We start from the raw sequence: 13,206 nt of genomic DNA, 5'->3' as shown, positions 1-13,206 counted from the left end.
GAGACGCAGGGCTGACAATAAACGTGGAAAAAAGTAAATTTTGTCAGAAGGAAATATGCTACTTAGGGTACTTGATAGGCAGCGGGTGTCTGAAAGTGGATCCGGGAAAAATAGAAGCAATGCAAAACTTCCCGATCCCTAAATCCCCTCGGCAAGTGCGTAGGTTTGTGGGCATGGCGAATTGGTACAGGGCGTTTATTACCAATTTTGCTGACTTGGCAGGTCCCTTGACCGACTGTCTCCGTAAGTCAGCAGGCTCGTTCAAGCTTACCTCTGAAGCTATAGAGGCCTTCGAAAAGCTAAAAGTAGCTTTGAGTTCCGCCCCTGTCTTGGCCCAACCAGACTTTTCAAGGGAATTCGTAATGCAATGCGACGCTTCCAAAATAGGTGTTTTCGGAGTGTTGTTCCAGGTCGATGACGAGGGCGCTGAGCATCCGATCGCGTTTGTGTCGAAAAAACTGAATAATGCTCAACGCAATTACACGGTAACCGAGCTGGAATGTCTCGCCGCCATAATCAGCGTGATGCGTTTCCGACCCTATGTTGAGGGATTACCGTTTCGTATTATCACGGACCACTCCAGTCTCAAGTGGTTAATGACACAAAAGGACTTGAGCGGGAGGTTGGCGAGGTGGTCACTCTTACTGCAAAGATACGACTTTAAAATGGAACATCGTAAGGGCACCCTGAATGTAGTACCAGATGCGCTGTCGCGGTTTAATGCCGATGAGTTGTCTTTCACTACCACACCCGGGGAAATAGATTTAGTCTCTCCCGAATTTAGCAGCAACGAATATTTAGACTTAATTCGGACCGTCACCGAAAATGAGGAATCGCTTCCGGATTTACGAGTGGTGGACGGGGTAATATTCAAACGAGTTAAATTTCGTAAGGGAGTGGAAGGGGACGAAGACTCGCTGTAGCGATTATGGTTGCCGAAAGGGTTGACTGAGGAAGCAGTGAGATTAGCACATGACGCTAACCGGAGTTACCATGGCGGGTGGCAGAAAACCTTAGAACGTGTTAGGCAGAAGTACTTCTGGCCGCAACAGGCTAAGGACGTCAGGGACTACGTCCAGCGTTGTGATACCTGCAAATCAGTAAAACCTACTAATCAGCAGTCGAGACCGCCTATAGAGAATACCTTTGCATCCGAGAGGCCATTCCAGCTTTTATATTGCGATTTCCTAGGGCCGTATCCGAGATCTAAGCTGCGAAATCAATTTCTTTTCATAGTACTAGACCATTTTTTAAAATACGTTTGGCTAAAGCCCATGCAGAGAGCCACCACTGTAAACGTTATAAATTACTTCGCTTCAGAAATTTTTCCGGCTGTAGGGGTCCCTGAGGTTATTCACAGTGACAATGGTAAACAGTTTATCTCGAAGGAAATGAACCAATTTTTTGCAAATTACGGGGTGACGCACGTGAGGACGGGGTTATATTCTCCCCAAGCAAACGCATCTGAGCGCGTTAATAGAGAAATTGTTTCGAAGATTAGGATTTTCCTGAAAGATAAACCTGACCATACCGATTGGGATAAGCGTATACCCGAGATTTTATCAGTTTTGAGAAGTGATTTTCATACGGCGAATCAGTTGTGAAGACCCCAAAGTGCAGGCGTTTTGGGACTCCACAAATATTTTATAAACTTGAATACTTTAAGCTTATACACATTTTTTCTGAATTGTACCTTTGAATTGTATATTTTAATTTTATAACATGAAGTACAACCATATTAATTTAAACTATGTCTTTTTTATACATATATATATTATATACAATATAAGTTCTATATAGTATACACCTAGTATAAATTACTTGAAGTTTTAGGCGAATACTTTTGGCACAGCCTATAGGAAGTCATGAACATACATATGTACACATAGATAAGGAATGTGAAAAAGCACAGCAAGAACATTATTGTTGTAAAACCAATAGATTATTGCTAAGCAGCAGCGACCGACTACCAAAATCTTATAAAAGGAGCGGCCACTACCAAACAAAAGTTAGTTAGGGGCTGACCAGCCAAAGAGTAGGCATATAGTGGGACGCGTAGCGACCACTACGGAGCAACTGGTAGTGACCACTCAGGTTGCTTAAGTTACGTATATTACAACGCAGGAAAGTATAGGTATATAGTGGGACGCGTAGCGACCACTACGGAGCAACTGGTAGTGACCACTCAGGTTGCTTAAGTTACGTATATTACAACGCAGGAAAGTACAGGTATATAGTGGGACGCGTAGCGACCACTACGGAGCAACTGGTAGTGACCACTCAGGTTGCTTAAGTTACGTATATTACAAGGAAGGAAAGTATAGGTATATAGTGGGACGCGTAGCGACCACTACGGAACGACTGGCAGTGATCACTCAGGTCGTTTAAATTACGCATTTTCCGAGTTAAGAAGATATAGGCATATAGTGGGACGACCATTACGGAAAATCCATACCCTAATAAGAACCGAATAAATAAATTGGATACTTCAATTTAACATAGAGGAATTCTTTTCTTTGTAAGGGAACCCATCGACCGAGTTATACCCTGGCTATAGACCCGGACGACCGGGGTTCGTTACAAATGGCGCCCGAGCAGGGACACTTATAAGGTAAAAGAAAACGATAGGGACACTAAAATCAACAGAGAGAGAAGGTGGAAAATAAATTGCAGAAGGACCATCAGCTGAAAGACAGAACAAAGCAATCATGGTAAAGGTAAGGTGGATCTACTACCTCAATAAGGAGGACCTGGTAACATACGCAGGTGAATTTGGCTTCGGAAGCACGGGAACTGTCGACGAACTGAGGAAGGAGTTCGTCAATTTCGTTAATCAAAACCCATCGTACGAGAGCCGCTTCGCAGAGTTGGAAGCAAAACACACGAAACAGGCGGGTACGCTAGAGCCGCCCAACCAACAAGGTGGTAGCGTAAGTCCAGGACGATCAACGACGGCCACCAACCTCAACGAGGCCCAGGCAGGACTAAATACAACGGAGCCAAGCAATGCACTGATGCCACAGGCTTGTATAATCGATCGGGTAAGGAAGTGGGGTGTGAAGTATGATGGTAGAGGAGATCCACTGGTATTCATCGAGAGAGTCAAGGAGCTGGCAGAGGGGTACGAAGTAGACCAAAACCTACTACCACGAGCGTTACCCGAATTGCTTAAAGATCGAGCGTTAGTATGGCTCAGAAACAACAATCGGCATTGGGCACAATGGCGGATGTTCAAGCAGGATTTTCTCCGTTTCTTCTTGAGCGGCCGATACTTCGAGAGGCTAGACGACGAAATACGGCAACGTCTTCAGCGACCAAAAGAAACATTCAAGGATTACGTCTTGGAACTGCAGAGCTTGATGCGGCACGCCAATCTAACAGAGGAACAGAAATTAGATCGCATTTATCGTAATAGTCGTAGTGAGTATCAACTTTATGCCAAACGTAACGAGTTCATTACGCTCGACGAGCTGGTAAGTCTTGTCGAAGATCTTGGGAATATAATTACAGAGAGAGAACAACCACGGCCAGTATTACGGCCAAACCCACCGCTTCGCACAGAAGGGCGCTACCCCCAAACTCAAAGGTATACACCTGCACACACAGCAGCAGCGAGAAGAGACGCCCAATTACGACAACTCCAAGAAACTGAACCACCAGGAAGTCAGAAACGTGTCGTAGATCCGAGGAATGCATGTAGGCGATGCGGCGAAACGGGTCATTTTGCATACGAATGTCGCAACGAGCAACGACAATTCTGCTGGGAGTGTGGTCGATGTGATGTACTGACGCGAAATTGCTGTCGCAGATCGATGGGAAACGACCAGAGACCATGCCAGAACCGAGGGGTAGGGTCTCAAGTCGTGCAAACTCGGTAAGTTTAAACATTTTGAAACAGGCAGAAGGGCGAGTTTTGGCAGAGGCAACAGTAAACGGCGAAGAGGTGATGGCAACAATAGACACGGGAGCAACCAGAAGCTTCATGAGCGAGGCTTGGGCAAAGAATATACGTGCAAGTAATGTTAAACAGGTGCAAAGGCATGTGGTAAAAGGACGGTAATGCAAGCAATAGATGTAGAGGTAAGAATTGGTGATAAGACACACAGAAGTGAGGTACTTGTGCTCCCTGGGCTAGTTGACGACGTTATCATTGGAACCGATATACTGGCCAATGCTAATATGACATTAAGCTGCGGAGGCCACTCTCTGACACTACGGGAGAAAGGGATGGCGCGAGAAGTGATCGCGTGCACATCAATAATAGAGGACAATAATGGTCGTAACGAACCAAGCAACAACGAAGGAATTGTAAGTTTAGAACATACATCAGGTAAGGATACCAAAAGGATCAAAACTTTCTTAGACGAAGAGCTGCGTCGATTCGAGAACATGAGTGGGACATCGAATATCGCCACGCACAAGATAATAATGCGGGATGACCGCCCCATTAAGCAGAGGTACTTCCCACGGAACCCTAAGATGCAAGAGGCAATCAATAAAGAGGTCGACGAGCTATTAGAAAAGAAATGCATAGAGCCATCGCGGAGTCCCCACAGCGCCCCGATAGTACTGGTAAAGAAGAAAAATGGAAGTTGGAGATTATGTGTCGACTACCGACAGCTGAACGCACGGTCAATCCCCGACGCATATCCTCTCCCACGCATACAGCACATACTGGACCGATTGCGAAGTGCAAAGTTCATAAGCAGTCTAGACTTGAAGAACGGCTACTGGCAAATCGAAATGGAAGAAGCGAGTAAGCAGTACACGGCATTCACCGTACCAGGGCGAGGCTTATTCCAGTGAAGAGTAATGCCATTCGGCCTACACTCGGCACCAGCGACATTCCAAAGAGCGTTAGATCACGTTATCGGCCCAGAACTCGAGCCACATGCATTCGCCTATTTGGATGACATCATTGTCACAAGCACAACGCTAGAAGATCATATCAGACACCTTACCGAAGTGTTTGACCGCCTAAGACAAGCCAACCTCCTAATAAATCCAGAAAAATGCGAGTTTTTCAGAAAACGGCTGAAATATCTTGGCCACGTGGTAAGCGAAGAAGGTATCCACACTGACCCCGACAAAATTTCAGCAATTAGAGAACTTAAGGCGCCCACGAATATAAGAGAATTACGAAGATTTTTAGGCATCGCATCCTGGTACCGACGGTTCGTGTCAGACTTTTCACGCATAGCACACCCCCTCACCACGATGTTAAAGAAAGGTAACAGATGGAAGTGGTCTGAACAACAACAGGAGGCATTTGAGAACTTAAAATGTTCGCTTACTGAAGCACCGGTGTTGGCCTGCCCAGACTTCACACAAAAATTTACCCTGCAAACGGACGCAAGTGCTTTCGGATTAGGAGCAGTTCTAACTCAAGAGCTGGAGGGTGAAGAACGAGTCATCGCGTATGCTAGCCGCCGTCTTAACAAGGCAGAACAGAACTATTCATCTACAGAGAAGGAGTGTTTGGCCATCATATGGGCCATCCGAAAGATGAGACGTTATTTAGAAGGCTACAAATTCACCGTAATTACCGACCATCTGTCCCTGAAGTGGTTAAACGCGATCGAGAGTCCCTCTGGTCGTATAGCAAGATGGGCATTAGAGTTACAGCAACATTCGTTTGACATTCAGTATCGTAAGGGAAAACTTAATGTAGTCGCCGACGCACTCTCACGCCAACCCCAAGATGCACAACTATGCGTGCTGGGACAAGCAAAGGAAATACCAACATGCAAATGGTTAAAATCTAAAATAGAAGACGTTAAAGGGAATCCGGAGAAGTTTCCGGATTATATTATCGAGAATGGTGAGTTATATCGTCACTTCACATTTCAGGTAGACGACGACGACGGGATGCCATGGAAGTTATGTGTGGGCAAACCTATGCGAGACAGAATACTCCAAGAAGTTCACGATAGTCCAACGGCTGGACACATGGGGGTCCGGAAAACAATCATACGAGCGGCTAATCGATATTATTGGCCTGGAATGCACCGAGATATAAAACGGTACGTACAACAGTGCCCAACCTGCCAAATATATAAACCCAATCAACAGAAAGCCGCTGGTAGGATGCTGACGCAGATAGCGGAGGAACCTTGGGCTACAGTGTGCGCCGATTTTGTAGGACCGCTACCTAGATCAAAACACGGAAATACCATGGTACTCGTATTTCAAGACCGATTCTCTAAGTGGGTAGAAATTATTCCCCTCCATAAGGCGACGGCGAACAGCCTTAACAAGGCGTTTCGAGAACGGATATTGTCAAGATTCGGCATACCGAAGGTATAATCACCGATAACGGAGCACAATTCACGAGTAAACAGTTCAAAAAACTCCTAGAGAATTACGGAGTCAAACACCAGCTAACCGCACCTTACACGCCACAGGAAAATCCAACGGAGAGGGCCAACCGAAATATTAAGAGAATGCTATCACAATTCACAGGCAATGACCAGCGAAACTGGGACGACTTAGTACCAGAGATTATGCTAGCACTCAACACAAGCGTAAGCGAAGCAACCGGGTATAGCCCTGCCTTCATAATACAAGGACGAGAACCACGAATGCCGAGTACACTCTACGATGAAAAAACGTTTGGAACAGGTGAGACCGTAACAACACCTAATGAAAGAGCTGAAAAAATGAAGGAGATATTCAAGATGGTACAAAGGAATCAACAGCGCGCATCTACGGAACAGGCGCGGAACTATAATTTACGCCGGAGAAGATGGCATCCAGCGATTGGAGGTAAAGTTTTGGTGAAGGAGCACAATTTGTCCAAAGCAATAGACAACTACGCTGCCAAACTGGCACCAAGATTCAGCGGCCCATATCAAGTCACGGACTTCATATCACCAGTAATCGTCCAACTAGACAAAACTCACAACGGCAGAAGAAGAACCGCACACGTAAGTGAAATAAAACCATTTTATGAAGACAAGACCGACCAAGAGACCAAAGCGACACCCGCCCTGGGCACCCCTCTGAACCTAATCCACCGACGAGCGGAGAAGGACAAATAAGCACAAAGGATTACGAAGAACGCCGGAAGCGGAAGCTTCAAAGAGCGAAGAAGAAGAAGCACAAATAATTACGCGGAACATAATTAAGCAACCAACTACACGGATGGCGGAGAGTCACAAAATTAACCGAGGAAAAGAAGAACTATAAGAAGGAGAAGAAGAGCAAAGTTAAGTCTTATCACACACACATTGTTGTAAGAAGAAGCACAAGCAGCCCCAATTACAATTTTTATTAATAAGCATATTAAATACAAACACTTATTTACATATGCACGCACCAACAATGTTGATACAATTTTTTTTTGTTTAATAAATCCCTTTCTAGTAAAGGAAAATGACAACACGGCAACAACAACGCGTTACCCCAAAAGGCAACAATACGGATAATCATCCACTCCGTTAATATTATCAGCAGAACAAGAACAACCAAGAAAGTTGAAATGCCATACGAACAGAAAAGAACAACAAATACAACGCAAGCAATAACGATCAGCAACAACGCCAACACTATCGCCAGGACAATAACAAACAAGAAGGTGAAGATGAAGTACGATCCAAGAAACAAATTGGTGGCCAGCGCCAACAACGAGAAACCAAACAACACAAACAACACACTGAGCAGGTACTTCAACATAGGCAAGCGCAGTTGTCACATAAAGGAAGCTGCAATTAACTATACACCATAATAACATTCATTAACAAATCGCAGTCATGGACAGACGACAAAAATTTATGGCAGAGAGCTCAACCGATGGTAGTCTGCGCATCCGGCTGCGCCGCATCAACAACGAGGATATCGAGGAAAGAAACTCAAGCTACGGTAGTAGTAGTGAGCATAACAGCACCTCGGAATACGGACACCTTGCCCCGAGCAGCGCCGCAAACGAAGGGTTAAACGAACCTCCTATAATTATCCCGTCAGACGAAAGCGACAACGAAGAGGCCGGAGCAATAACGAGAGCCACCACACCGATCAGCATTTCCTCCGAAGAAGAGCCAAGGAGACGAGGTACGGTAGAGGTGAGGGAGGTCGAAAGCACACGGGCAGGCAACGGGTACATCGAGTACTCCAAACAGATGGATGTACGCATCCGGCTTTATAATGAGGGAGTAACCGAAGAAGACCCTCCCCCGCAGAAACTACAAATATGCGGTGCACCAACAAACGAACCAGAGGGTGACACACTAAGCCTATGTGCAGACGAGAGGTGGTTGGAAGGCTGGCTAGACGAGGTCATCAACGCCGAGGAAGAACCGGTAAGCCCGGAAACCATCGAAGAGGTGGAAAAGTGGCTCTTGGAAGGAGTGAGTCCGACCGATCCAACACCGCCTATAAAAAACTTTAGCGGAGTCGAACCGGTGCCAAAAGAAGTCACAACAGAAATAGCCAAACAAACCATACACCGGCCGGGGAAGCGCCAAACGTTCCAGGTACACGTAGCGGGAAAAATCTTTAGGGTGCGGATCAATAGGAGTGGTGCGGTAACGGTCACGCTCCGTGGAAGTAACGGGGGGATGTGAAGACCCCAAAGTGCAGGCGTTTTGGTACTCCACAAATATTTTATAAACTTGAATACTTTAAGCTTATACACATTTTTTCTGAATTGTACCTTTGAATTGTATATTTTAATTTTATAACATGAAGTACAACCATATTAATTTAAACTATGTCTTTTTTATACATATATATATTATATACAATATAAGTTCTATATAGTATACACCTAGTATAAATTACTTGAAGTTTTAGGCGAATACTTTTGGCACAGCCTATAGGAAGTCATGAACATACATATGTACACATAGATAAGGAATGTGAAAAAGCACAGCAAGAACATTATTGTTGTAAAACCAATAGATTATTGCTAAGCAGCAGCGACCGACTACCAAAATCGTATAAAAGGAGCGGCCACTACCAAACAAAAGTTAGTTAGGGGCTGACCAGCCAAAGAGTAGGCATATAGTGGGACGCGTAGCGACCACTACGGAGCAACTGGTAGTGACCACTCAGGTTGCTTAAGTTACGTATATTACAACGCAGGAAAGTATAGGTATATAGTGGGACGCGTAGCGACCACTACGGAGCAACTGGTAGTGACCACTCATGTTGCTTAAGTTACGTATATTACAAGGAAGGAAAGTATAGGTATATAGTGGGACGCGTAGCGACCACTACGGAACGACTGGCAGTGATCACTCAGGTCGTTTAAATTACGCATTTTTCGAGTTAAGAAGATATAGGCATATAGTGGGACGCGTAGCGACCATTACGGAAAATCCATACCCTAATAAGAACCGAATAAATAAATTGGATACTTCAATTTAACATAGAGGAATTCTTTTCTTTGTAAGGGAACCCATCGACCGAGTTATACCCTGGCTATAGACCCGGACGACCGGGGTTCGTTACACAGTGTTCTCCATACTTTGCATTATATGGCCAAAATATGGTCCAACATGCCTCAACGTACAAGATTTTAGGGAACCTCGGCAGCCTTCGGGAAGACCAGGTTACGGTAGTAAGCCGAGCTGACAAGTTGGCTAATATTCGTGAGCAGATCCGTAGAAATTTAGATCAGGCCAAGGATAGGGGAGTAACCACCTATAACAAGCGCTCTAGGCAAGTCAACTATAAGGAAGGTCAGGAAGTTTTTCGGAGAAACTTTGCCTTAAGTAACTTCAAACAGGGCATTAACGCCAAATTCCTACCAAAATACCTGAAGTGTCGCGTGCGTCGAAAAATAGGCAATGCACTGTATGATCTCGAAGACCTAAACGGGAAATTGATAGGTCGCTTTCACGCTTCGGACATTCGTCCGCAATGAACCAGAAAGAACGTTTCTTTGCCAAATTACAATTTGCCTTTTTTTTTCCTACCAATTGGACCTCTTTTCTTTGTCTGGGCGTTTTGGCGGTCGGGGACATCTCGCCCAGTATTCTCCCCGAGCACTGACCTCATAGGATGTTCACGCGCGTGCTCACCGAGGACCGTGAACACCCTGGCAGTCCACGCTTAGGTCGGACTAGCCTTTCGGAGTTTGGACGAGTTCTCCAGATCAAAATGTCTACACCTTTTTTTTTTTTTTGCATTCCTGTGGGAGCGATACACTAGAAATCATCTTTCGGAGTTTTGACGAGTTCTCCATAACAAATGTCTAATTGCCGCAAAGCCCTTTTAAACTAGGAAACAGAATTAATTCCCAACTTGACTTAGTTTTTTTTTGATGGACCTATGTTGCCCGGCTAGCTTCGTAGTAGGACTTTGAGACTCTTATCTCAGGGGTGAGTCGTGCCACACGTTGCTTGTCGTCGGAGATCCCTGGCAGTGGCTTCCCACAGATGATCCGGTTTCCTGTTCGCTTCATCGTCAGGTCTTCAAAGCGAAGCAGGTTTGTTACGGTCTGCTGCTACGGTCTACGGCTACGATCCACTTGGGAGCGTATTCGCGCGAACACACCTAGTGATGTGGCGAAAGTTGCGATAAAAAGTATCGAAAAAACAAGGAAAAAGACAGACGGGCGATCACTAGCGAAAATTGCCATGAGTTTCCGGCAAGAAAAAAGGAGGAAGGTTGGTAAATTGCTTGAGCAAAATTTTTGGCGGCCCTGCAATTATATATAAGGGATCATATAACACTTGGGGACACAACTTCAACAGCAAAGGCGTCAAGCTCAGTTAATATACTGCTTCAGTAACTTTATTGCTCACTTCAAATGCGCCTCCCCAACGATACTCAACTAATCACAAAACACCCTCGCCGGCTGTGCGCGTAAACAGGTAAATGCCCAGAAACTAGGAAGGGGTCGATAGCGCAAAGTACCGAAACCGGTTATTCCGACAAATCTCGTTTCTACGCGTCTGTTTTTGGGTGGTAATAAACCTTACACCGGTTGTGTTGTGTTGACACAAGATCCAGTTTAATGTAGGTCGGTGTTCACAGTCACACCTAGTGAGATAAACCGCTTCCCCTACGTTTACGAAGAACACTACCACCTGCGGAAAAGCGTCCGACACCACCTCCGCCTCCAGGGCCAGCAGTACGCTGCCACGTAATACAACTAACGTCAAAATGGCCAAGTCATCCGGCTCGTGAAGGCCAGCACGAAGCTTTATCGCCACCCGGGTCATTCGGTTACCTCGGACCAAAGCGCCAACCACCACCAACGGCGCCTATTATTACCACGGGCACCACCATCGGTAGTACCTCCCCCAACCCCTTCATTAGCGCAAGCCACGGGCGCAACAACCACCAGACGTACCGCCACCACCAGTTGCAACGCACGTAGCGGGGCCGCGACGATAGGCCTGTGGCCACTAATGTTAACACCAACAGTAGGCGGTACCACCGACAACAATACTAGCCGCAACCTTATCAGCTACGACCATACCGGCTACAACAATACTAGCCGCAACATTATCAGCTACGACCATACCGGCTACAACAATACTAGCCGCAACCTTATCAGCTACGACCATACCGGCTACAACAATACTAGCCGCAACCTTATCAGCCACGACCATTCAGGCTACAACGATACCAGCGTAACAATACCAGCTACAACAACAACCGCAGGGCAGCGAACCTAGGCCTGCGGCCATCCCGATTACGACAACGAATATCAGCGGTTAAAGCGGTGAGTTCGTTCCGATACTGACTAAATATACGTATTTGTAACCTCAACCTTGTTCTTTCATTTTTTTTTATGACTCAGCAACAACATAAAGTATTAATATACAAACATATTCAAATTTAAGGCTACAACCCTAGTATAGAATCTTAACATGTAATACATAGATACATGCATATACCTAAGTTAAAGAGAGCAAGCAGCATCCACTTGTAGTAAAGTTAAAAAAGTAGACGTAACGTAGTGTTAACTTAAAGAGGTTTAATTAACTTAGAAGCAAAAAAAAAAAAAAAAAGAATACCAGCACTGACTGGTAAATGCAAAACAGTTTACGTTTTACTTGAACATGTAAAACGATTTCGTTAATTTTACTATAAATTTAAAAGTTCACGTTTTACTTGAACATGTAAAACGATTTCGTTAATTTTACTATAAATTTAAAAGTTCACGTTTTACCTGAGCATGTAAAACGATTCCGTTAAATTTACTATAAATTTAAAAGTTTACGTTTTACTCGAATATGTAAAACGATTTCGTTGATGAGTATGATTTACTATGAATTTAAAAGCATGTAAAACGATTCCGTTAAATTTACTATAAATTTAAAAGTTTACGTTTTACTTGAATATGTGAAACGATTTCTTCGAGGAGTATGATTTACCCCAAATTTAATCTTAATTGCTTTTATAACAAATTTTCTTAGTACATATTACATATTAGTGTCATTATACTATGCGTTATACCAATTTGATATTTTGTTAAACTCAAAATAAGTTCTACTACAACAACATAATAATTTTGTAAGGGGTTCCCAATTATCGGAATTTGTATTCAAAATTTATAGCCCTAAAATATGTTTTGTGAATAACAAGCACATTTAATCACACTTTTTTTCTCACACCAAGCGCTTATAACCCTTATCAAAAAAAAAAGGGGGGTGACATAAATATAGGTATAGCTTGAAATATTACGAGCAAAAGTAAGAGAAAAGAAAGGAACCCCCAGCAGGACAAACTTAGCCAGACTTAAATATTCATATTAGATTTCGTTTTCAATTTCTGCCCAATAAAGTGGGAAACTGTTGGATCATTTTTTTTTTCTCCCTTTATATGCTACACGCAATTACATACATTTTCATAGCGTAAATAGCTGCTCGTAGTTCAACATTTTTTTTTTTGGTCTGAAGTTGTCTTGGGACGATGCTATAAGCAGCCCTGTCTTGGCTTTGGAGCCTAGGCGGTAGCCCTGGTTAAGAAACCTGTACTACCGTAAATTTTTTTTTTGTAGCATACATACGTTAATAATAATGAAATTTGAATAAACTTTGTAATTAAAATGGGAATGCTGATGTTCTGGCTCATTTAGAAGGCACATAGGGTTACCAGGTAAGGGGCCACCGAAAAATAGGTGCGTCGGTGGCCATGGATTTTGAGGGTGGGATAAAGCACCGGGCGTCGCAACACCACCCGCGGCGCCCCTCTATATATTCGGCCCTTTTCCCTTTCTTTTACTTTTCAGCTTTTTTTTTTTGTTCTTTT

This window comes from Eurosta solidaginis, chromosome 1 (assembly GCF_040869045.1).
Source record: "Eurosta solidaginis isolate ZX-2024a chromosome 1, ASM4086904v1, whole genome shotgun sequence".
Taxonomy (NCBI): Eukaryota; Metazoa; Arthropoda; class Insecta; order Diptera; family Tephritidae; genus Eurosta; species Eurosta solidaginis.
The sequence above is the reverse complement of the archived record's forward strand: the minus strand, read 5'-3'. Positions refer to the sequence as shown.